This window comes from Phascolarctos cinereus, unplaced genomic scaffold (genome assembly GCF_003287225.1).
Source record: "Phascolarctos cinereus isolate Bilbo 61053 unplaced genomic scaffold, phaCin_HiC Scaffold_2;HRSCAF=192, whole genome shotgun sequence".
Lineage (NCBI taxonomy): Eukaryota > Metazoa > Chordata > Mammalia > Diprotodontia > Phascolarctidae > Phascolarctos > Phascolarctos cinereus.
The window spans coordinates 346769546-346794096 of NW_027555625.1; the positions used below are offsets into that span (position 1 = coordinate 346769546).

The 24551-nt window shown below is 44.8% G+C and overlaps 1 protein-coding gene across 6 annotated transcripts in view; it reads right to left on the minus strand.

Annotated features, from left to right (window-relative positions):
- Positions 1–14116, minus strand: part of JADE2 (jade family PHD finger 2) — a 197889-nt gene extending 183773 nt beyond the window's left edge. The window contains exon 1 of one of the 6 annotated variants that reach the window (XM_020991214.2): positions 13956–14116. The gene's annotated coding sequence lies outside the window, so the exon portion shown is untranslated. Of the gene's footprint in view, positions 1–11871; positions 11977–12321; positions 12840–13933 lie in introns of those variants that run through there. The other 5 variants (XM_020991216.2, XM_020991217.2, XM_020991215.2 and 2 more) reach the window with 5 other exon arrangements.
- Between the last annotated feature and the right edge of the window lie 10435 nt (positions 14117–24551).

Here is a 24551-nt window from a genome sequence, read left to right on the forward strand (position 1 = left end):
CGGCTTGACCTAAGGAAAAGCGTCTAACAGCTAGAGCCGGTCCAAAATGGAATGGGCTGACTCTGAGCTGCCCCTTACTGGGATCTTCAAGCAGAGGCTGCACGCCCTTCTCAGGAATGACGTACCTGGGGGTTCCTGTTGAGGTACCGGATGGCCTCTCAGATCCTGCTAACTCTAAGATTCTGTGAATGTAAGCTCTTAAAAATTTACCTGGTCTCAAGACCCTCAGCCCCGAGCTTTAACCTAAATTCCACTCTGTACCTAATTCTAAGCCCCTACAGCTTCTCTTGCTCTGCCCTCAGGGGAAGTAGAGAGCACTTGGCTACTACCTTCTGGAAAATGACCTTTCAGGTACTCCGAGCTAGTTACTAGATCATCTGTACACTCCCGTCTCAATTTACACAGTACCTAACCTGGCTTCTGCCTTCCAGCAGAGAAACCACTGGATATTTTTGAAGTACTTGGGGAACATTCAAGAGTACATGTGCTATCCAAATGAAGGCGACTAAATAGAGCATATTTTGTGGTGACTTAATTAAAATAATTACTAGGCTTTGCAGGAAAGATGGCCTTTTTGCCAGTCTATTTTCCCTTTGAACACAGTTTTCCAAAAATCTCTCCAACAAATCAAACTTTTTCACAACACAAGGGCTTGTTCTACAAAGTCATAGAAACAGTCCATCTCTTGGGATGGCAGAGAATCATTTCCCTCCTTTTCCCTTCCAATGCTGTCCCCACTCACCCACTCTGCGGCCACACTTGCTCCAGTTCCTTCCCCCATCCAAATCTACTCTCCAATAGAAGGTAAGCTACTTGAGGGCAATGACTAACAGGAGGAAGAGGAGGAGGACGAGAGGAAGGAGTATGGTGTCTCTGAATCTCCAGTGTCTAGCAAAGTGTCCAGACCAAAGTGGGTAATTAATAAATGCTTGTGATATTGAATTGAAGGATTAGCTCCTAATAAAGGATGAGGAAATTTGTGATGCTCCTCCTTCCCCCTCCCCCAGTACATTTGCACAGGGATCAAAGCTTTAGTCTAAAGGGATAAAGCTCTAGGGTTGAGCATAATGTAGTAGAGAAACAGATAAAGAATTAGAGTTTGTGGTTCAGATCTAAGTTCTGTTATGCTACCATAGCATCAGTGGACAAACTCCTTTCCTCCACTAAGTCCCTTCTGTTGGGAGAGAGGTTGGAATAAATGTTATCAAAGACTGCTTAAGGAAATCTTAAAAGAAGGGTTTTTGAACTTTCAGAAACTGTAACCTCTTGGGAAAAGTCCCAAATAATTCACAGAATCACCAAATCTCAGAAGCAAGGAACCTCAAAGGCCTTCTAAATCAATTTCCCCTCCCATGCAAAAATACAGTATCCCTAAGGGTCATGTGGTATCTGAAAAACTAAGTAATGAGCAACCTATTCCTTTGCTGGAAAACTCTAAATGTTAAAAAGTTCCTTCTTCTATCTAGCCTACATTTTGCCTCCCTGTGACATCTATCCACTGGTCCTAGTTTTCCCCTTTGGAGCTACAGAGTCTGTCCTTCAGGTGTGGGAAGACAGCTCTCATGTATCACCCTATGTTCCCAGTCCGTCCTCCAAACTGAAAGTCCCAGTTCTTCCAATTGCTTTTTGTCTGGTATGGTTAGGAGTTCCCTCACTGATTGCCTCTGCTGGACAGCTCAAGCTGTCCTGGTAGGTCAAGTTTGTCAGTATCCCTCTAACAACGTGGAGTAACTAGAATCCTGTTCTGTGGCAAATATCTGCCTATGTGTATCGGATATGCATCAATGAGAAGTAACATGTTGCGTGACACAGTGGAAAGAGATGGCCTTGAAGCAAGGACTGACTGGATGGAAGTCCTCCTTGGGCAAACGAGGGAAGTGTGCCCCTGGGAAAGTCAATTAACCTCTCAGCATGCTCCACGCAGCCTAAAACTCTAAAGTTACAGGAAAGGGGCTGATATAAATGAGGAGGCAGAATTTCTTTATCTGGGAGTTCTCTATACTAAGGTAATCACAGGTCCTATCCCTACCTCTATTCATCTATATTTAGCTACAGGGACTATTTCATCTTTGTCTTTTCGTCACCAGCACCTAGCAAAGTGCCTGGCATATGATGGCATTTAATAAATGATTGTGGGTAGGTTTCATTAGATTTAAATGCACACTCATGCAAAATTATGTGGAGATGGAAATAAATATTTCTGCCTACTGGACTTCATGAAGCTTTCAAAGTGAGAAATACACAAACACACTTCTATAAGTTGCCTTGCTTGTAGCCAAATCCTACCCCCACGCATACAGCATTCCTTTTACTATAACATAGGAAGCAAAGCTCTGTGCTGCTTGACCTGAGTATCTGGTCTACCATTACCTTGCTTATGATGCTGCCTAATCCTTCCTTCTCAAGACTTTGATTTCTCCATCTTTATAATGACGGTGAACTTGATGATTTCTGGTGCAGCAGAAATATTAACGGATCTCAAGTCTGAGGACATGGGTGCAAGTACTAGCTCTACCGCTCACTAACTTTCACAACGTTGGTCATTCTGAGCCTCTTTGAACCTCAGTTTACTCATCTATACCATGTGGAGGTTGGACCAAATGACCTCCTAGATCTCTTCTAGCTCTAAAATTATGGTTTTTTGTCCCTTTCAGTTCTGATGGCTTGTGTTTTCCCTGCCTGACACCGTCAGCATCACTACAGGGTATCCAATATTTCCATTTGGACTCAGTGGCATATTGAGAAGGGCTGACTTGTGCTGTTCTCTGCATCCCATTCAGCAGGACCTCGAGGTGGCCTCTCTACTCTCAGTGGCTCAGTATGGGCTCACTGCCTGGTTCATGAGAAGGGGGCCACAGCAGGGATATGATGAGCATGCCTGACTCTCCCCAGTGGTTTACACAGGCCTTGCCACATTTCTGTAGCAGGCATCCAAATATTTTCTATTTGGTCAAGTTCTTGGCTAATTATCAATGTCAACTAAGTAATAGGGCTACAATTTGGGGGCAGATGTTTTCTTGGCAGTCAGAGTAGTCATGGACGCCACGGCTGCCCATCTTAGCTGGAGCCCCCTTTGTGGGCTTCGGCTGTTTCTGAAATGTTTACAGTAGCCATCAACTGCCCAGCTCCCAGTCCCTTTTAAAGGCCTTTCCCCAAATAAACTCAAACACATACCCACAAGCATCCCCGTGAACACCCTCCAGTAGACTGGTATAACTGTAGGTCTTTCAGACCCTAGGTTCTACACTAGGTTGTGGTTGGTGCTCCCCTCCCAGAACACATTAAAATGACCCCAAATTCAAGCTTCCCTCTTGTTCCTCCCCATGGGACAGGGTGTGTGATGGATGCCTTCCATGAAAACTGAGAGTAACGTCTGCCTTTATTTTTAAAATAAAGCCATTTGAGAAGATAATTTACAATTCCAGACACAATCTTTTTAAAAGAAACAAAGCCTCTCCCTGACCATACCAGGAAAGACTGTATAATAAGATGCTAATACAATTTAATGATATTTAGACTGGGTAAACCTGTTCTCGGCGCCCCTTTGTGATAGGAAGGATGGAATTATGCAGAACATCAAACCTGTACGTTCTTAAACCACTTTAAGATGGGGGTCAGAGACCCCAATCTTTCATATACCTCATTAACTCTAATGTCTTCCTGGAGACAATAATTGCAGTTCAGAAAAATGGTTTAGTAAACAAACAGTATAGAACAGTGTCTCTCAACATCCCTTGGTTCTTTCTCTATCCTTTTAGGCTTACCTGAAGATTGTCCTGGATCTATCCTGCTCCCCCCTTCCCTCTACCCAACTTTCTAAACAGGCACTGAGGTTAGGAAACACCCCTCCTTTTCTATCTGCTACTACATACCCAGATAAGAAAAAACTGCATTCTCAAAATAACATGTGGGTTTCCAGCCAAAGATCAGTTAACCCTAGTTAAAGTCACCTAGAGCCCAGCTAGGAAAAATGGGAGGCAATATATTCCCAAATCTTCTAGAGTACTACAGACCAGAGTTGAGCCCAACTCAGCAGGGGTTTCCATCACTCTTGGAGTAAGGCCAGGATGAAGTTATTTGGCTTTCTGACACTATACTCTGAAGCCAGCAAGCAAATTTTATGGCTCAAAGCCCAAAGTCCCATTTAAGTCAAGTCTTCCTCAGCTAAGGGCTCTTCTAATGATCTCTGCTCCTTAGTGTCATCTGGGTTTAGGAGGTAAATGTGGACTACCTGGCAGTTTCACAAACTCAGAGTTTGAGCAGACTTCTGAGGTCATCTACTCCAATCCCCTCCAATATCCCCAATAATCACATCATGCAACCTCACATGAAGACCTCCAGTGGGGAGGCACTCATTCCACTCACAAGCAGCCCATTTCACTTTTGATGGCTCTAATAGGAAATGTTTCCTTATACTGAGTCATTCTACAATTTCCCTCTGCTACTCCTGATTCTGGCCTACAGGGTCAGTTACAATACAGAACAAATGCAATTGCCTCTTTGACACATCTGCCCTTCAAATACCTGAAGACAGTGATTTAAGTTCTTTACCCCCTTCTGCATACATCCCTGCTTCCTTCAAGTGATCCCTGTATGGCACAGGTCTCCAGTACTCTCACTATCTTTTTCACCCATCTCTGGAAACACTCCAACTTGTCAATTTCCTTTCTAAACTATGACAGGTAGAACCAGACATAATACTCCAGATGTGGTCTGACTGAGACAGAGGATGGCCAGATTAGCACTTCACTCAATCTGGAAACTGCCTCTATTAATGCAGCCACCTGTCAGCTCTCAACACAAGGGGTAAACTCTCAGTTCCTCTAACCTGAGAGGGTACCAAGACAAGCAATGTGTAAGCATGCTTGACACTGGTGAAAGGGTGAGCTAGCATGCTTTTGGACTGGACCTAAGATTTCATTAGTGGTTCATCAGAATTTCTAATACAAAAGCTCCCTCTATATATGCCTATTGACACCAGCTCTGAATCCTAAGAAATTTTCCTGAGGACCTGAGCAGTTAAACCCAAGGTCAAAGAACCAGGGTATGTTGGAGACAGAGCTTAAAGGCAGGTCTTCCTGACTCTAAGGCTCTCTGCCTTTTTGCCACTTTGCCACACTGCCTCTCCTATACTATCAACTTAAAATCCTGAAGGACTCGGATATTCACCAACAATAGATTCAACTGTTTTCAACATGATTTTACTGTGAAGTATGTTTAATTGTATTCTAATCCGTGAACATTCTAACTCTCCATTAGCTTAATATTTGACATTTGTCTTATTGTCCCAGTCTCCACACATTCCCTAGAGTCAAATTTCACAGAATCATAGAATCTTAGACATGGAAGGAAGTAGCTAGAAAACAGTCCAACTGTTCCTGATCAGGGGGAATCCTCTTTACAACATTCCAACAAGGAGACATCTAGCTTTAAGATTTCAGTGATGGGACACTGTTGCCTCCAGAGGCAACAAAAATCTGTCAAGCAACAAGTAAGCACTTATCACATGCCAGGTGCTGTGTGCTACATACTGGAGATACATAGAAAGAAAAAGAATAGACTCTGACACCTCAAAGAACTCACATTCTGTCTATCAGTCCCTTTCTCTGTATGTGTACACACACACACACACACACACACACACACACACACACGCGCGCGCGCGCGTGCACACAGAGCTAGGTAGCATGGTGCATGATACAGGGCTTGACCTGGAGTCATGAAGAACTGAGTTCAAATTTGGCTTCAGATACTTCTTGTGTGACTTGGGGCAAGGCACTTAATTTCTTTCTGCCTCAGTTTCTTCATACATAAAATGAAGATAATTATGGATTATCTTCCCAGGATTGTTGTGAGGATAAAAAAAATCTATAAAGCAGTTTGAAAATTTTAAAATACTATGTAAATGCTAGCTAGCAGTAAAGCAGAGTAAACAGGATTAAGTGGAAGTATTCTCAGGGGTAAGGCATTAAACAACCCTGGTTGTAACAATTATATTCTATGCTGTTGACTTCCAGATCTACTTATTCAATTTTAACCTTTCTCCTGACCTTCAATATCACATTTCCAATTGCCTATGGAACATCACAAACTATATATCCTATAGACATCTTAAATTCACATGTCCAAAACAGAACTCATCATATTTCCCCCTAAACCCTCTCCTCTCCTAACTTCCTCATTATCAAAAAAGGTACCACCAGCCTCCCAGTCATCCAGGCTCACAACCTAGGCATTATCCTCAACTTCTCACTCTATCTTATCCCAATAGCCAATCTGTTGCCAAGTCCTGTCAATTCTACCTTTAGAACACCTCTCGCATATGCCCCCCTTCTCTCCTCTAACACTACTACCACCTTGGTCCAAGCATTCATCAACCCATGCCTCCTGCACAAGAACAAGAGCCTGTTGGTTCTTCTTCCTTCCTCAAGCCTTTCCTCACTCTAAACTATTCTCCACTCAGCTGTCAAACTGATCTTCCTAAAGCACAGGTCTGACCATGTCACACACCCTCTCCAGCCCCTGATGCAGTCAACTCCAGGGGTTTCCTAATGTCTCCATGATCAAATACAAAATCCTTTTGGCCTTTTAAAACTTTTTATAACTTGGCCCCCCCTACCCTTCCAGTCTTCTCATTACTTATACCCCATCATGAACTCTGTAATCTATTGACAGTAGTCTCCTTGCTGACCCTTGCACAAAACACTCCCCCTCTCTGCTCCAAGCATCTTCACTGGCTATTCCCCATACTTAGAATTTTCTGTCTCTCATCTCTGTCTCCTGGCCTCTCTGGCTTCCTTCAAGTTCCAATCAAAACCACCCTTTACAAGCAGCTTTTCCCAGTTCCCTTTAATGCTGATGACTTCTTTCTGTGATTATCTCCAATTTATCCTCGATATATATTGTCTGTATATAATTATTTTTATACTGTCTCTACCATTAGATTGTTAGCTCTTGGAGAACATGGACTGGTTTCTGCCTTTCTTGGAATTCCAAGTGCATAATGCCTAGCACAAAGTAGCCACTTAATTAAAGTTTGCTGACTGACTGAATGACTCTAAAGGCGTGTCTCTAAACCTAGACACTCTTCTCTAGTGACAGACACAAGAGAATAGTTCTATAACCAGAGCTGTAGGATGTTTACAGGTAGAAACTGATAACTCCCCCAAAATATGAAAGAAATAACCACTGCTTTCCTCTGGACTGGTATGGCACAACAGTAGTAAGATCTGGTCCCCAGGTATACAGAGATGATTGAGTCAAGTAGAGTGGGGAGTCCATTCTGCTACAGAATGGTAGCATGTAGATTAGTTAAATGAATTTGTAATAGGTGTTGAATATTGCCAACTCGTTTTTGAAAGAGTGATGGTGGGTGTGTGGCTATTTCTGTAGCTGTAGGGTAATCGGTTGGTTTGGGAAGGCTCAGATTATGGAATTAGTATCCTTAGAATTGTGTGGGAAATGGTTCCAGCCCAGTTCAAGGTAAGCAACCTTTACCTGTGGAACTTAACAATTTGCAGGCTCTGGGTCCCATTCAGATTCCCAAAGAGTAACAACAGCATTTTAAGAGCTATGAAGACAAAGTGGAGTTCCTAAACCCTAGTAGTCTCCAAACTGCAAGACAGAAGACACAGGGAGGGAGCAGCCAATACAATGGGTCTAGATGTTAGCACAATTAACGGCAAGTTAAGAAGGGTTTAAGAATGTGTCTGGGTCTCTTAGGACACCAACACCAGTCAGCAAATGTCACCTTGCTTTTTCTCAGGCTCAATTTGTGCCTCTGTTATTGTGCACAATTTGTGACTGTGCTACTTTACTGTCCATTTATTTAGGAAAATTAGGAAAGCAAGACTCTTGGGATGGGAAAAATATTCTGAGAACATTTGGTCTGTGCTGGGCCAAACATCACCTACTTTGCCTCTCTAAGTGCCAACAGGAACCACAGCCAAACACCCTCAAAACAAACATTTATTATTGCATGTCTCAAGACCAAAACAAGTGCTTCCCTTTTGGAGACATTTGCAGTTGAAAACTCAAAACAACAGTTAACAATTGGAGCAACTGAAATACCCAAAATTAATCCAAGTAAAACAAAACAAAAAATGTTTTTCTTTTTAAATGCAAACTTTCTTAATAAGTAGCTGTATGTAGACTTTGATCACATCCCTTCCCTACTCTCGTTCCCATTTTTGGAGGGAGCATCCAGGATCAGTCTTGTGCAGTCTGCCATCATTCAGACAGCATAACTTAGGACTAATGGAAAGAAGCTGAAAAGAGGGAAATCTGGGCTTCATTTAGGAAGACCTTCCTTACAAATGTGAAATGGGCTGCCTCAAGAAGAAGACAGCATAAAAAAAGAAGAAGAGGGCTTGCCCCTCACTAGAGGTCTTCCAGCAAAGACTGGATGATCACTTGTTGGCTATGTTAAAGAGGAATTCTTTTTTGGGGGGGGGATCCTCAGTGCTTAGTATAGTACCTGGAACATTACAGGAGCTTAATGTATATTGATTGATTGATTCGTATTAATTGGAGTACATGGTCCTTCCACTCTGGGTCTGTTAGTGTCTTACACGCTGACCTCAATGCCTCTTTTTGCTGCCTTTAACCTTAAATAGCAGCACTTTCACATTTCTATCCTTCTCATCTTTACCCAGACAGGGTTTTACTATTCACTGATTTCCCTCGTTATTATTTATTTATTTTGTTCTGAACTATCTAGCTTTCCCACAGACCCAAACCTGAGATGTTATAACCCAGGCTATGCACTACACCTGAATGCTAACTGAGGCCAAGGTAGAGGAAACTTCTGTACCCTAAGTATCTTTGGAACAAACTAAACAGGCCAAATTGGCAGTTCTTACACCTGAGAACCTCAGCCAAGTGTCCTACTGGGAATATTACCAGCGGGGGGGGGGGGGGGGGGGGGGGGGGTTAATCTCACTGCCTTGCCTGCGGCTATTTACCCAGGACTACCTGTCAGACTCCAGTTTTCAAACATTAACCTGAAAGCAGCTTCAGAGAAAGGGAAACTGAACCCCAGCTGTGAGCAGCAATATCACTATTTAACAAAAATATGGCTCCTCCTTTCTCTAGCAAGTTTACTGCAGCCTGAGGCTCAACTCCAGTCAGATCCTGGGAAATAGTCCCTCACTTTCAAAGGAGCTGGCTCACATGCCAGCAGAGAGGATCTGGGCCACCTTAGTGCTGGGTAGGCCCCCATGTACATATCTGTTCAGGGCCGGGTCTTGTGAGTGCCCCCCAGGAACAGGGATGGGGGAGGATCTCTTAATCAGCAGACACTGGATTCCTGACAAGTATTTTTCTTCCCCCAAATTTCTCAAAAGTTCTAGCTTCAAGAAGGTAAATTTCCTATCTACAAAGAGTAGAAAGTTTCTCCTCAACTAAGAGCCCAGATAAAAACCCAAAGGAGTGCAAGACCCAGTCTCCAAACTCATTCAGAACCGTTTTTTTGTTCTGTTTTGGTTTTCTGCTAGTGAATAAGGCTGGATGAGGGAGAATTGGGCTACAGTAGGTCATTCCCCTTTCTTTCGCCTTAAAAGTCTGAAAGGGGCTTCTCAGTCCCTCATGAACCAGCAAGCGTTACAGAAATACATGCACCGGGGCATGGGGCCCTTTGCCAATCTTTTAAAAAGTGCACAAGCTGCATCTATGGTGCCTCCAGCTTGCCCCTAGAGGAAGGGAATGGGAGAACAAGCTGGCATGATTCAGCCCACAGGAGTCAGGAGGCGGGTCTGTGCAAGAAGGGAGTTCAGTAGGAAAGAGTAGGGGAGAAGGCAAAGAGGGCTGTGGAGGGAAGGTGGGTTCTGGTGGTCAAAAACGAAGAGAACAAGCCTCAGGGAGTCAACAGAAACCTGGTCAGAGAGAGGGGCATAAGGCTGTGCCAGGGAAGGGAGGAGGGGGTGGGCAAGCATAACACAACACCTCAGCCTAGTGATAGGCAGAATTGGGGGGAGGTATCTCACAAAGGGGCAATCAGAGGAAAAGAGTTTGTGCGCTATGACTATCCTGGAAAGACCCCAGAGTGACAGGGTGGAGGTCCTGTATCCAGGACCAGTGGGAGGCAGTGAACCCTAGAAGGCATATTTCACAGGACTGTTTCTTCCTGTCTCACAGACATCCCCTTCCCTCGGTGAGCAGACTGCTGGGGGGGGGGTTGGGGGGAGATGAGGAGACATAAAACAAGACACAACATTGGCTCCTTGTTTGTGAAGACAGCAATAGCAATGGCCCCGCTTGCCACAAGCACCAATCCTGTGGCATTGGGGAGGATGACCGGGGGTGGCTGAGAGGACAGAGATGCATTTGGGGAGGGCCAGAACAGAATTGGAGGCACTGGATAAGACCACCAGCCTGTGAGGAAAGAGGGACAGAAAGCTGCTGCGCGTGGAGGGAGGAGGGAGGAAGGAAGGAAGGAAGGAAGGAAGGAAGGAAGGAAGGAAGGAAGGAAGGAAGGAAGAAAGGAAGGAAGGAAAGGAGGGAGGAAAGGAGGAAGGGGGGAGGGTGGGAATGGAAGAAGGAAAGGAATGGAATGGAAGGAGAGATGAAGTCTAAAAGACGCAACTGCAAGAAGACTAGGCTGGAGAAGGATAAAGATGGGGGAGCTCCTCCGTGACATTGCCGCAGCGCGGTGGGTGTGGGACTGGGTTTAAATCAGGTGGGATTTCCCCAGTATCCCAGCTCCCTGTAATCTCCTTCCTTCTTTTTGGGGGGAGGGGAGGGAGTAAAGGGAAGGGGTGAAGTCTTTCCGTCCCAGGCCGTGCCTCGGCCACCCCATCCTCCGTAGGAGGTGGGAACATGGAGAGAATGCAGCGGGTAGAGGAATGGGGCAGGGGGAGACGCCCCCGGAGAAGCGGGATGCGAACGGTGAGTTAGCAGGAAGGTAAACAGCCACGCCCCCTACAGTCAGTCCCCTCAGTTGCGCACGCCCGCCGCCGCCGCGGGTACATTTCCACTGCACTCCCAGCGTATCTCCTCCTCGCGCCCGCCCGGCCCTCACGCGGCTGCCGGGGGCAGGGGGCGGGGGACAGCGCGCGCCACCCCAGGACACCGCCGCCCCCACTCCTGGGCCGCAGCCCCTCCCCAGGGGCGTCAGCACCCGCCAGCGGCTAGCCAGCCGGTCGTCCGCTCACCTGGGCAGTGACGCCCACCCGAAACACGGTGGATCCTTTTCCTCCCCTTCAATCTGCACCCCCCCACCTCCTGTTCCTGCTTCCAAGGCGCAGAGTGCAAGCACTCGGGAAAAGTGATCCGGCCTGGGCTTGGGGTGGGATAGGGGATGAAGATGAGGGAGAATAAGGGGGCGTGGGGGGAAGCCTGCAAAAAGCGGAGGAGAAAGGTATCTGGGCGGCGCGAGAGCCCCCAGCACGTGAGCCGAGGGTCATGTGCACCAGCCAAAGCCCGAACACCCAAGCGCCCAGGACGTGCTGCGTATCAGCAAAATGAGACTCGGGTCAGGTCCAGCGGTCTTCGAACCCCCACCCCCCACCCCCAGCCTCCTCCCGCACATGCAGCCCGCCTCCCGGTTCCTCTCCATCTCTCCCGCCAGCTCGCTTGCCTTCTAGCTTGCTTTCCTGCCCGCCCGCCTCACCAGCACACCTTCCTCTCCCTGACTCCCGGCCCCGCCGCCCAAAGCCAGCCTCAGCTCCAGCTCGAACCCTGCTCCCGCTGGCCAAGTTGTAATCTCCTACCCAGCCCATACCACCACCACACCACCTCCCCCCCCAGTTCCCCGCCTGCACCGCCCCCGGCCCCTAACCCTGCACAGCCCCCCACACCCCATCCCTGCCCCCTGGCCCGGCCCCCGGGGTGGATTTGCCGCAGTCATTAATAAGGAAGGTTTTAAACGCTCACCCTTCTAAAAGTTGTTGTTTACATGCCTCCCCTCTCTGCCTCCCGGTACAGTACTCTTTAAAACAGGACTGACCAACATGCGCAATCTCTCCCTCGCTATGCTGTGCATCCCCACCGCCCCCCCCCCCGCTCGCACCAGCTTCCTTCTGAGAGAGAGAGAGAGAGAGAGAGAGAGAGAGAGAGAGAGAGAGAGAGAGAGAGAGAGAGAGAGAGAGAGAGAGAGAATGGAACTAGAGGAGAAAGATGAGATGGAGGGGAAAAGAGGGTAAGACAGAAAGGAGAAAGAAGAGGAGACCCAAGGACAGAGAGAAGGAGGGAAGAGGGAGAGACACAGGGGAGAAATGAGAAATCTACAGCAGATCCGCTGCAAAAATAAAATAAATCCACAATAAAGCCTAGAATGGCTGTGACGCGCATCCATTCATCCCCATCCCCACCAGCCCTGCTCACCAGCAGCAGTGGCGGCAGCAGCAGTAGCAACAGCAGCTCCAGTTCGGTTTTACCTTGCGAGGAGGCGTCCTCGGGAGTTGATATCCCCTCAGGTTAGGAGGACAGGAAGGGCAGGGGGGAGGGAGAAAGGGATGCTCCCGAAATTAAAACAACTTGGGGGAGGGGGCACAGAGACAGCAGCAGGCAGATCATGAGCCACTTATCATTGCAAAAATAAAAAATAAAACCAGCCGGTAAAGACCCCCAAACACAGCTGGGGACCAAACCCCGCCGACTCCTCAGATGCCTCCTCCTCCAGCCTAGGAGTGGATACAAAGTAACTCCATAGATGCGAATCCCCCCCAAAAAATTGCTTCCAACTGCGATAGCCTCGCTCTGCACAATTCACCACCCCTGTGTATGTTTCTGTTTCTTTTTAAACCAAGACTTCCTTGTGATCTCTTTAGAAAAAAAAGTGTTGGGGGGAGGAAAGGGGAGTAGCCACTTTCCCCCCTTATTCACTCAGATCTTCTTTCTTAAATTTTCTCCTCCCCCCGCCCCCCACCCCCCACCTCGCCCTCCAGGGTTGTTGCGAGTCCAGGTAGCACAGCCCCATCTCCGGGAGTGTGTATATGTGCTGTATTGTGTTGCGTGTGTGTTGCCGTTCCCTCCCTCTCTCCCGGGCCCCCGGTGGGGCTGAGGGGTCTCCCCCAGTCTCTCTCCTCCCTCCTCCTCCGCCGTTGCCGCCGGGAAGAGCGGACAGATCGCACTCTGGGCAAGTTGTATTAGGTCAGTTTCGCAATGATCTTCAGTAACACACACACATACATACACACACACACGCATGCATACACACACACACAACAGCAGCGCACTTTATTTCAGACACGCGCGCGCGCACAGCGGATCTCCCGGCCCGGGCGGTGCCCCTCCCCCTCCTCCCTTCCCGCAACCTTTAAAAAAAAAGCTTATACTTAAAAAAATCTTTTGGCGCCATATTAATGACGTACTTAAAATTTGCCATTTCTCCCTGCGTCAAAAATACGTTTCTTTGCACAGCTCAGACCGGAGGGGACACACGCCGGGCACTGGGGCTGGGCTGGATTCCCCCCCCGCCCGGTGGGCGGGCGCGGGAAGCCCCCGGACCCGCAGCTCCGCGCTTTAAAAAAGGCCGCTGAAATCAACAAGAGGCGGCGGCTGCCACTAGAGAGCGCAGAGGGGGCGCTCCTCCCCAAGCCCCCAGACACCAACTTCTTGGGGGAGGGGTGCGAGAAGTTGGGGGGGCCACCTGAAGAAAAGATGAGAGGACGCCCCGAATGGGTAGGGGAGCCCCGCTGGCCGCGGCTCCCCGGCTTCACATCCGGAGGGCGGGAGGTGGGGTGGGGGTGGGGAGGCGTGAATCTCGCCCTAGCCCCAGCTTCAGTTGCCCTTGTTGTGACCCCGCCCCTTTGCTCACCCCATCCCACTTCTCCCCAACCCCCAACCCCCGTCCCCTAAAGGGTTAAAAAAAAAGCAACTTCTAAGTGTGTGCTCTTTAAAAGGAAAGTGGACGTCCCTGTCCCGTCTCCCGCCCCCCACCTCCTCTTTCTCTCCCTCCCCCGACTCCTGCTTCCCTCCTCCTCTCCAGAGCCACCTTCTCTGCTTCCAGACTTGACCTTGTAGTGCACAAACAATGCACTTCAGTCGCTGGCTGTTTTCTAGAAGAGCTCCAAGGGCTGTTCGCCTGCCAGTCTGTTTGCGGATGAAAGCCGTGGCGCTTCCAGTATCAGCCTAGCCACACCCACCCTTGCCGGCCTGCGAGTCTCCTTTCCCTCTAGGAAGAACTGTTATTAATGGGGGCCGCAGGGCCCCACAACCTGCTCCTGCATCCCCCCCACCCCACCCCACCCCACCCCTTCCTATCCCAGCTCACACCCACTGTGTGGGGATGAGAATGCCTCCCCGCCCCCAACATGAAGGCTCCGAGCTTCTCCGGACACCGAAACACAACTTTCTTTCCTTCCCCTTTTGGCTACACCTCAAGATGATCCAGTAATTCGAAAAGAACTCCCTTCCCTTGGAGGACGGGAGGAAAGATTTGTGAACTGCGATGCGAAGGGCAGTCTCTTAGAAAGTTGTTTATAATCTTAAACCCCCTTCCTGGGAATAGATATTCAATTTACATAAGATGACATTTATGTGATAATTAGGAAGATTCTCTGATGGAATGTTGTGAACACATTTGCTTATAGGAGAAATAAATCCAGTGATAAACAAACTGATAATAACAGCACAGATCCTCTAACAGGACAAGTTGTCGACACAAGAAAGGCCAAGATGACTGATGCTAAAACAAGCAAATTTTGCAATAAGAAAAATAGAATCCCAAAGGCAGCGTTCAACTTCTTCATTCACAAAAACTGCAACAAGCTTGTGTCTGCTCCATAGCTAAAGAGAAGAGGAGAAAGCAGGGATAACCTTGGAAGGGAAAATCAAAAAGGTGGTCAAAGATGAGAATCTTTGTTGGGCCTGAAGATGTAACTTGATTTCCATATACCCAAGGTCATCGAATAGAAAGGGAATGTAAATGATTCCTTTTTTTTTTTTAAAAAACTCTGTCCCACTTACTCCCTGTATATCCTCTCAGGACCTCAGTTTCCCAATTAGAGGATTAGACAAGGTGGTCTTGAAGGTCCTCAGTCTGTGTTTTACAGTGGAAAAGCACCTTCTTAAACTGTTGTTTATAGGTTGGCATAGATTATATACCATACTGGTATAGGTTAGTTAAGATGAGTTGATACCAAAAAGGTGAACAGTGTCATGTTAGTGCTGTCTGTGGTCTGTGTAGAGAGGAATTCTTGTTGTGGAGCTCAAAGCATCATCCAATGTCTAAGTGCAAACTTTACCCAGAGCCACACCCCATTCTGCTCTAAATCTGTTTTGTTTTTCAATTAGCCTGGAGTTAGGAGACCTAAATTATGGAATTGCTGCATTTCAGAGCTGGAAGAGGCATAGAGAGCATCCAGTCCAACCCATTGTGGTTGGAAAGGTAACTGGATTTTGAGTCAAGATCTGGGTTCAAAATCCTGATCCTGCTGCTTACTATTCTGGGCTTCTGTTTTCTTATCTGTAAATGTAGGGAAATAAAATCTAAGTCCCTTCTAGCTCTGTCTAATGATCTGATAATCCATACCTGAGTAGGATTCCCCTCCGCAACATCCTTGACAGTTGTGTTATCCAGCCTTTACTTGAAAACCTCCAATGATAAGGAGTATATTAAATCCTAAGGTAGCTCATTCAACGTTGGTGGTTTTCATTATTAGAAAGTTTTGCATAGGATCATAGAATTAGAACTGGGAGATGTTCATTTTACAGGTGAGAAACCCCGTCAAATAACTTGTCCCAAATCACAAAGTCAGTAAGCAAAAGAGCTGAAATTTGACCCCAAGTCTTCTGACTCCTAATTCAATGTCCTCTTCACTATACCATTTTCTTATACTGAGTTTGAACCTGCCTCTCTGCAACCTCCCCCCACAGAGTGCTGGCGAGCTCTCTCTCTCTCTCTCTCTCTCTCTCTCTCTCTCTCTCTCTCTCTCTCTCTCTCTCTCTCTCTCTCACACACACACACACACACACAGAGCCAGATATAGATGTAAGGGGGAGGGGAGAGTTGACTAACAATTTGATCGGACCACCTAGAACTTATAGTGCTCATCCTGTCCTACTGAGCTCTGCTAATGCCCAAGTCCCTTGAAATATTTATAGTCTCACAATGCTTGGAAGGTTAAAGAAGTTAGTCTGGTTAGAATACCCAGGTACCATTGAGTTCATAAGACCAGTACCAATATCATGATTTCTCAGAATTCACTAGGAATCCCCAGAGTCTAACTACAACTTACCCAATTAGGTCTTAATTTCTCCAGGGGTGGGAGGTTGTAAAGGAAACATGGCAGCTTCCAGTACCATTTCTCCTAGGACCATGTTCCCAAAGTGCAAACATCATTCATGGCCAGCATGACACAAAAATGCAATCATGTCTAATAATAATCATACCAACAAACAACAGTCATATTTTCTCTGCACTATGGCAGGGAGCTCTCTCTGAGTTGTCAGAAAGAGCTCTATGACTCTCCCTAGGAGAATCGCTTTTGAAATCATTACTTTCACCACTCGATTTAGTTCAGCAAATATTTATTGAGTATTATCATACAAGTCTCTGTGCTAGGTGGGAGGGATAAAAAGGCAATAGCAGACCAGGTCCTGTTCTCAAAGAACTCATGTTTTACTCTGTTTCCCATGTGCTGGTTCTGTCTGCTGGTTCAGCAGAAAGAGACCAGGCAGGGGACTGCTAGGGCAGAATGGTATATGCATTGGCAGACAGGGCCACTGTTGCGTCATGTTTTTGTTTAACTATATTTTCTTGTTACAAGGAAGAGTTAAATTCCAAGGGAGAGGGTCAGAGTCATTTCAGAAATTATTGTGATAGGAAAACAAAACTTTTTTTTAAACACTTTCCTTTCTTAATCTCAGTTACACATCTGGAAAATGGAGGTAATAATCCTGGTTCTTTGTTCTCAGAGAGTCTGTGAAGAAAATGTATGTAAAGTACTTTGTAACCTATTATATTATATTATATATTAGCATTATATATTAGCCATTATTATGATAATTTTATCTGTCATTTCTTTAGAATTTAATTGGAAGCTCCCCAAAAGCAAGGACCACATTTTAACGCCATATTACTGACCCTGGTGCTAGGTAAACTGTAGCCACTTACTAACATTCCTCACCCACCCACATATTATCTCTACTTTTTGAAAGTCTACTCATTCCTAAAAGCCAACTTCTTAGAAGCCTCCCCAAATTCCTCCATATTTGGAGATGACCTTTTCCTCTTCAGACTTCAAATAGCACTTTGAACTTATTATATTCTGATCTAGTTCAAGGTTTTTGTGCATGGCAAACGGAGTTGGATTCTCCCTACTAGAGTGCAAACCCCTCTGAGGGCCAGCACTGAGCTTTAATTGTATTTCTATGGCCCCTGGTACCCCAAATTGGGCCCTGCATGCATTAGAGATCTTAATAAATAGCTGTGGAATTAATTAATTGGAGGCAGAGTGTAATGAGCTTGGGTATCAGTTAATTCACTGCAATGGCCTAAACCTCTTCATGTCCCTATCACAACACTTGTTCTGTTTACCGAACAGTAATTTGAGTCCTAGAGAAAGAATTGGGTTAGATTAGCACTTGAGATGGTCAGAGTGTTATTTAAAATTAAAAAAATTTTCTGGCCATCTGGAGGCAGCCATTAGAAGACAGAACAGTATCTGATTTAATAATAGCTCATATTTATACATATAGCGCTTTAAGATTTACATAATAACCACACAAGATTTGATAGAAGTATTTCCTCATTTTGCAGAAAAGGAAGGTGAGGCTCCCAGAAAGGCCGAGTGATCTGACAGTGGTCATCTAGCTAGTGTCAGAGTTGAACCTAGGCTCCCAAGTTTGGCTCTTTGTAATGGTTAAGATGAGAGATTTGAAGATCCACGTTTTTGTGACTGGTGGCCCCTTTCACCCAGGAAAGCCGCAGTCCTTCAAAAAAACACAGATCATCCCAGGACCCCTTCACTGTAGAAAGTACTGTACACTTTTAAACCCCCCCCCCGTTCCTCAATTCTAACTTTCCACTACCCTACAAATTATCTCTTACCTGTTCTCAAATATGTTCTGCCGGGTCCTCTCCCTGTACCTTGGATTCTGCTGTTGCCCTCATATTTACCTTTTAGAACTGGCAGATTCTGCCCAAGACTATCCCATCTTCACCTCAGTTTGTGTCCCACCCTGAGTTCACTAAAGGGGCTAAAATACTGTACCTGGAGTTTGAAAAGCCAGGGCAAAATAATAGGCAAGTCATTTCCTGTCTCTCAGCCTCAGTCTCCTCATCTGTAAAATGGGGATGATAATAATAACACCAACTCACAAGGGGTTTGTGAGGATCAAATGAGATATAATGTGTGTTAAGTGCCTTGTAAACCTTCAAATACTTTATAGATGTATAGATGTCAGTTATAGGGACCCGAATAGAAGGGACCTGAAATCCAATGCCCTCATTTTACAGATGAGGAAACTGAAGGCTAGGCGTTTAAGTGACTTGCCCAAGGTTATGCATATAGTAAGCATCAGAGTTGGGATTTGAACCTAAGTCCTCTGACTCCAAAACCATTGCTTTTTCCATTATTCTTCATTTCTCCCAGATGCTACAACATTTATAATTTGTACAACACAAACAAGTCCCATTTCACATATTGGCCGTTTGAAAACCAAAAAACAAAAACCTGAGGAGCTTATAACCATGAGAAGTTAGGGGAAGATTTTACCTTGGTATGAGGAAGAATTTAATAAGGTTTGTTGTCTAACAGTAGCTAGTACGGGCTGCTTTGGAAGGCGATGTCACATTATGCTTGCTGGAAGTGATTAATCAAAGGCTAGATGATTACTTGCCAGAAAGTAAAAGGCATTTATGAGTTTGCTGGGGTTGGGCTAGATTGCCCCCAAGGTTCCTTCCAACTCTAAATCTGTGATTCTAAGTATTTGATTCTCCATTTTCTTGGGTGAAAGTCTTATAACCTCAGCCAGACACCAGGCTCTCTGAAAGCAAGACTTTTGTCTTCTCTCTGGCAGTATACAGGGCTGAGTGCAGAGCAGGGGTTCAGTAAATACTTGTCAATTGGTTAATTTGATTATTTGGCGATTTTTAGTACAGGAGAGGAATTCTTCATCAACAACATTGACCTTCCTTTTCCTCACTTCAAAAATGATAGTGCCTTGTACTATTTGGAGGGGAGAGGGGTCTGGACTTTTGATGTCATTAGAATAAGGGGAACTCTCTATCAATGAAAATCTGACCATTAGAAGTTGTCACTTGGCCAAGTTTACCTAGCCAATGTGTGTCAGAGGGAAGACTTGAAACCAGATCTTCCTGACTGAGAGAGGCTCTGTATCAATCCATAAATCAACAATAATTTATTGAGCACTTACTGTGAGCTAGGCATCGTGCTAGCCACTGGAGGCAAACAAAAAGAACGAAACTATCCTTACTCTTAAGGAGATTACATTCTAACAGGAAGATAATTGCATGTGTTAAGTATATGCAGAATAAATATGTAACCCCTGGCCCCAAACCAATTTGCATAAGACTCTCCTCATTAGTGGAGATTAATTATTCATTGCTCCATGCCGGAGGAGGAGTAGAGTTAAGAGCTTAAGAGAAGAGAAGCTCCTAGACTTCTTTGAAGAGTCTTTTTCTCACGTCAGGGACCTGAAGAGAATCTGGAACCAATTGTCCTCTTTGTCAATGCTAAAAGCCAGAGACCAAGATCTCTTTTCTTCAAGCTCTCGCCAACTCCTCCGTTAACCCGGCAAGAGCATTGAATAACATCATTCTCCACCAATGAGGAGAACTTCATGCAAATAGACTTTGAGCTATAGGTTACAAATGCAAAGAGAATAAATACAAGATAGTTAAACTCCCAGTTGTTTAAAAAGGAAAGCACTAGCAGTTGAGAGTATTAGGAAAGGCTTCATGTAGAAAGTAGAGCTTAAGCTGCCTTTTGAAGCAAGAGGAAGATTCCATGAGACTGAGATGACTTGGGAGTCTATATCAGGTGTGGAGGAATGCCAGCTCAAACACCTCAAGAGAGAGTGTCACTTATGAAGAATAGAAAGAAGGCCAGTGTGTCTGGACCACAGGATGGTAATTGTACAATGGGGCCACGTTGTATAGGGCTTTAAAAGTGAAATAGAGAAGTTTATGTTTCATCCTAAAGACAATAAGAAAGCAATGAAATTTATTGAGTAGCGAAGTGACATGGTCAGATCTGTGCTTAAGGAAAATAACTTTTAAAAAAAATTATTTTTATTATCTCTCCTGCACATTGCCCTCCAAATAGAGCAATTGTTTAAACCCCTCAGGATCCAGAAAAACAAATTCCCACATTGTCTATGTCCAAATATTCATGTCTCATTCTAGAGTTTAAATCCATCACCTCTCTGGCAGGAGGTAGCTATTATGATTCATCTTCAGTCCTCTGGACTCATAGTTTATTATTTCATTAATTAGAATTCTAAAGTCTTTCAAGATTTTTTTCCTCTATAATATTGTCATTTTGAAAACTATTCTTCCAGTTCAGTTTACTGCAATAGATCATAGAGGTCTTCACAATGTCCTCTGAAATTGCCTATTTTGTCATTTCTTCTGGCATAAAAATATTTCATTATATTTATATACCACAATTTCTTTAGCCATTCCCCAGTAGATAAACATTCCCCTTAGTTTTGAGGTTTGGGCTACTGTGAAAAATCTATTATAAATAGCTTTGTACATTATGAGTCCTTTTCCTCTTTCTTTGATCTCTTTGGAGGGTATAAGCCTAGTCATGCTATAGTTGGATCAAAGTGGTGTGGATAATTCAGTAACTTTTTGGGCATAGATCTAAATTGCTTTCTAGAATGGATGGAACAATTCATAGCTCCACCAATAATGCATTAGTGTATCTTTTTTTTTTTCAGGGAGCCCCTCTAACATTTGTCAGGGAAAATCACTTTGGCAGCTTTGTGGAGTGGGAAGAGACTTGATTGAGCCAGGAAAACTAATTAAGAAGCTGTTTCAATAACCTAGGCAAGCAGTAATGAGGACCTGAACTAAAGTGATTGCTTCTGGATATTGTGAGTGGAGAAAAGGGGGTTAAATTCAAGACATGTTGTGGAAGCCAATATTAGTAAGATCTGACAACGAAAGGGCTTTCACTACAAATTGCTGCCTCTCACCAGACATGTAGTAGGGGCTTAATAAATGTCTGTTGTATTGAATTGGGCAAAAATGATGCCCTGAGACCAGGAAATGTGATCCTTTTTACTGTCTTCCAAGAAGTAGCAAATAGCTGAACTACTGCTATACTGAGAAGGTCAATGAATGCTAAGGTAGAGGCAATATCTGAACTACCTCTAATCATAGCCAAAGCCAGACCCTGGAGTTTCGGATCAGAAGAGGCCTAGTGGCTGGGGTATTTGTCACTCCTATTGATGGATTCTTATCTCACTTATGCACCCGATGAACCCTTCTTTAGCCTTTAGAGGGTGAAGGAAGAAAGCAATATCTCGGGACTTCCAAAAATATTCCTAGAAATGATTATAAGCAAATGATGGAATCATTCATATCCATTGCTGCACTCTCAGTGGCACAAGTTACCATTTAAGACTATCAACTCTGACTCAGGATAAACAGAATAAGCAAACCCTAGGAAGGCATTGACCCAGAAGGAAACCTAGGTTCTAGTTACAATTTTGCACTGATTTGCTGTGCGATTTGGGACAGGCCCCTTCTCCTTTCTGGGCCTCATTTTTTTCCTTTGTAGAATGGTAGAAGAGGGAATAGATAATCTTTAAGTTCTCTTCCAAACCATAGAAAGAAGGAAGGGAAAAAGCATTTATCAAGCATCTACTGTGTGCCAGGCACTGTGTTAAATGAATCACAGATATCTCATTTGACCCTTACAACAACGCTGTGAAAGCAGATGCTATTATTATATCTATTTTACAGCTTAGTGCTCAGTGCCACCTAAGCTGCCCCTTGTAGAGATAGCACACTGAACTTGGAGTCTGGGGTCTTGGATTCAAATCCTACCTTTGATACTTACTGCCAGTACAACGATGGGCAAATTACTTAACCTCTTAGAAACTCAATTTCCTCATCTGTTCAATGGGGATAATAATACTTGCGCTACGTACTTTACCAGTGTTGTAAAGAAAATGCTATATAAACATGAGTTATTATTATAGGCTCATAGCAACCTGTGGTTTTCTCTTTCCTTCAGATAGTTCAAAGCCAGGTTCTCAGACCTCCCAGTTTCTCACAAGTAGCTTCTAATGGGTTCACGTTATGATTAATCACAATGATGTGTACATAACCTTTGACTTATAAGAAGAATTAACCAACCAACAAGTATGCATTGAGGATAAAGCATCCTCAGTATAGAAACTACTAGCACCACAGAAACTAGGGACATCTAGGTGGCACAATGGATAGAGTGCTAGTCAGGAAGACTCATTTTTGTGGGTTCAGATCCTGTCTCATACACTTACTAGTTGTGTGACCCTGGGGAAGTCACTTAACCCTGTTTGCCTCAGTTCCTCCTCTGTAAAATGAGCTGGAGAAGGAATGGCAAGCCACTCCGCTATCTCTGCCAAGAAAACCCCACTGAGAATCAGACACTGCTGAAAAATGACTTAACAGTAGAAACTGGAGAATGTTTCTTGCTGACCTAGAGGATTTATAGTCAAGATGGGAAGACAAAAATCTTTGAAAGGCATAGTCCCTTACACACAGTAGGTAGTTTATCAGTAGCTGATGAACTGAATTGAACTGACATAAATGATGCCATAGTGGGAAGAGCATTGTCTGTGTAGGTTGCATCCTGTTTCTGTGCCTCCATTTTTCTCCTCTATAAAATGGTAGGACCTGAGTAAGTAGTGGGGGATACAGGGGAAAGTTGAACGAGGTGATTGTTAGTGTTTCTTCTAGTTCATAAAACTGTAGAATCTTCAAACTGGAATAGACCTTGAAGGTTAGTCGGACCCATGGCTGGATAGCTGGACAAGAAGCCCCTTTATAATATTCCTGGCAAGTTGCCATCTGGCCTCCATTTAACAAACTCTGGGGATGGGGAACTCACTACCTCTTGAAAAAATTCAAACAATCTACTTTAGTCTTAATTCAATCTAACATAAAATTTCTTTCAGGGAAGACAACTACACCAGCTACAGGACAATTGCCCATTTCAATTTTTAGCTAATTGAAAATCAAACTGCTGATGAGAGTTCCTAGAAAAGTTTTGTCAATTATGTTTTATTTGGTAAGAGAAAACCTTCAGGAGCAGTTATTGTCATGAAAATTTATTTTTCAAAACAGGCTGAGGTTTTATTTCAAGGAACTCACACAGTAAAAATCAGTTGGTTGCCCAATTCTCTAGCCTAACTCTGGTCCCAGACTGCACCCTGACTGCATCCTGGCCCTGACATCGAGCACAGCGCTGTCTGAATTTGTCTTGAGCCATCGTGAGAACTCAACGCTGTACAGAAATTATATTCTTAATTGATCAGTTGCAGAATGGGCATTTTAAGTCGTTTCTCTGGCCATGAGGATGAGAGCCATTCATACTCTCAGCTGATCCTTATGACCAAAGCCCAGGTATCAGTACGAATGACCAGGGGTTAGGGCTCAGACTGTGGTCAGAGTTAGTGGTCAGTCTGGGGCTAAAGTTAGGGCTTAGTCTGGGTCCTGAGGTAAGTGCTTTGAATCATGGGATGCAGAAACTGATCTTCCCATTCAGAGAATTAATTCAACCTGACAAACATTAAGTCCCTAAGGTATGCAAGCCTCTGTGCTAGGTGAATGAAGCTTGGGTCTTGCCCTTAAGAAACTCATAGTCTAAGGGCAGCTAGGTGGTGCAGTGGATAGAGGACCGGCCCTGAAGTCAGCAGTACCTGAGTTCAAATCTGGCCTCAGACCAAACACTTGACACTTACTAGCTGTGTGACCCTGGGCAAGTCACTTAACCCCAACTGCCTGAACAAAAAAAAAGCTCACAGTCTAGTAGAAGGATAAGACAAACAAATAAAGAGTGCTGATAAGAACACGAGAGAATTTCAAGATGTTCTGCAAGGTCCAAAAAGAAAAAGAATATTTCTAGCTGGGGAAGTAAAATAATCATCTACAATTTGGTGCAGTAGAGGGTTGAATTCAGCTGGTAGTAAAGTGGATGGAGCAGTAGGCCTAGAATCAAGAAGACCTGAGTTCAAATCCAGCCTCAGATGCTTACTAGCTGTGTGACCCTGGGCCAGTCACTTAATTTCTATTTGCCTCAATTTCCTCAGATGTAAAATGGAGATGATAATAATAGCACCTACCTCCTAAGGTTGTTGTGAGGATGAAATGAGATAATATTTGTAAAAAAAAGTGCTTAGCACAGTGCCTGGCACACAGTAGGGGCTCAATAAATGCTTATTCCTTTCCCCCTTCTGAAGGACCAGGCTCAGAAGAATAGTCATGAATGGTGTCGTCCCCTTGTTGTTTGTTGTTGTTTCTCCTTCCTTCTCGAAGAGGACCCATGATGTTACAAGGGTGATGTCTTGTCTTGCTAGTGAATTGGATTTAAGTGAGGCAGAGCTGAGCAAAGTCATCAGCCTCACTGTCTCCTCCAGAGTCATCAGAG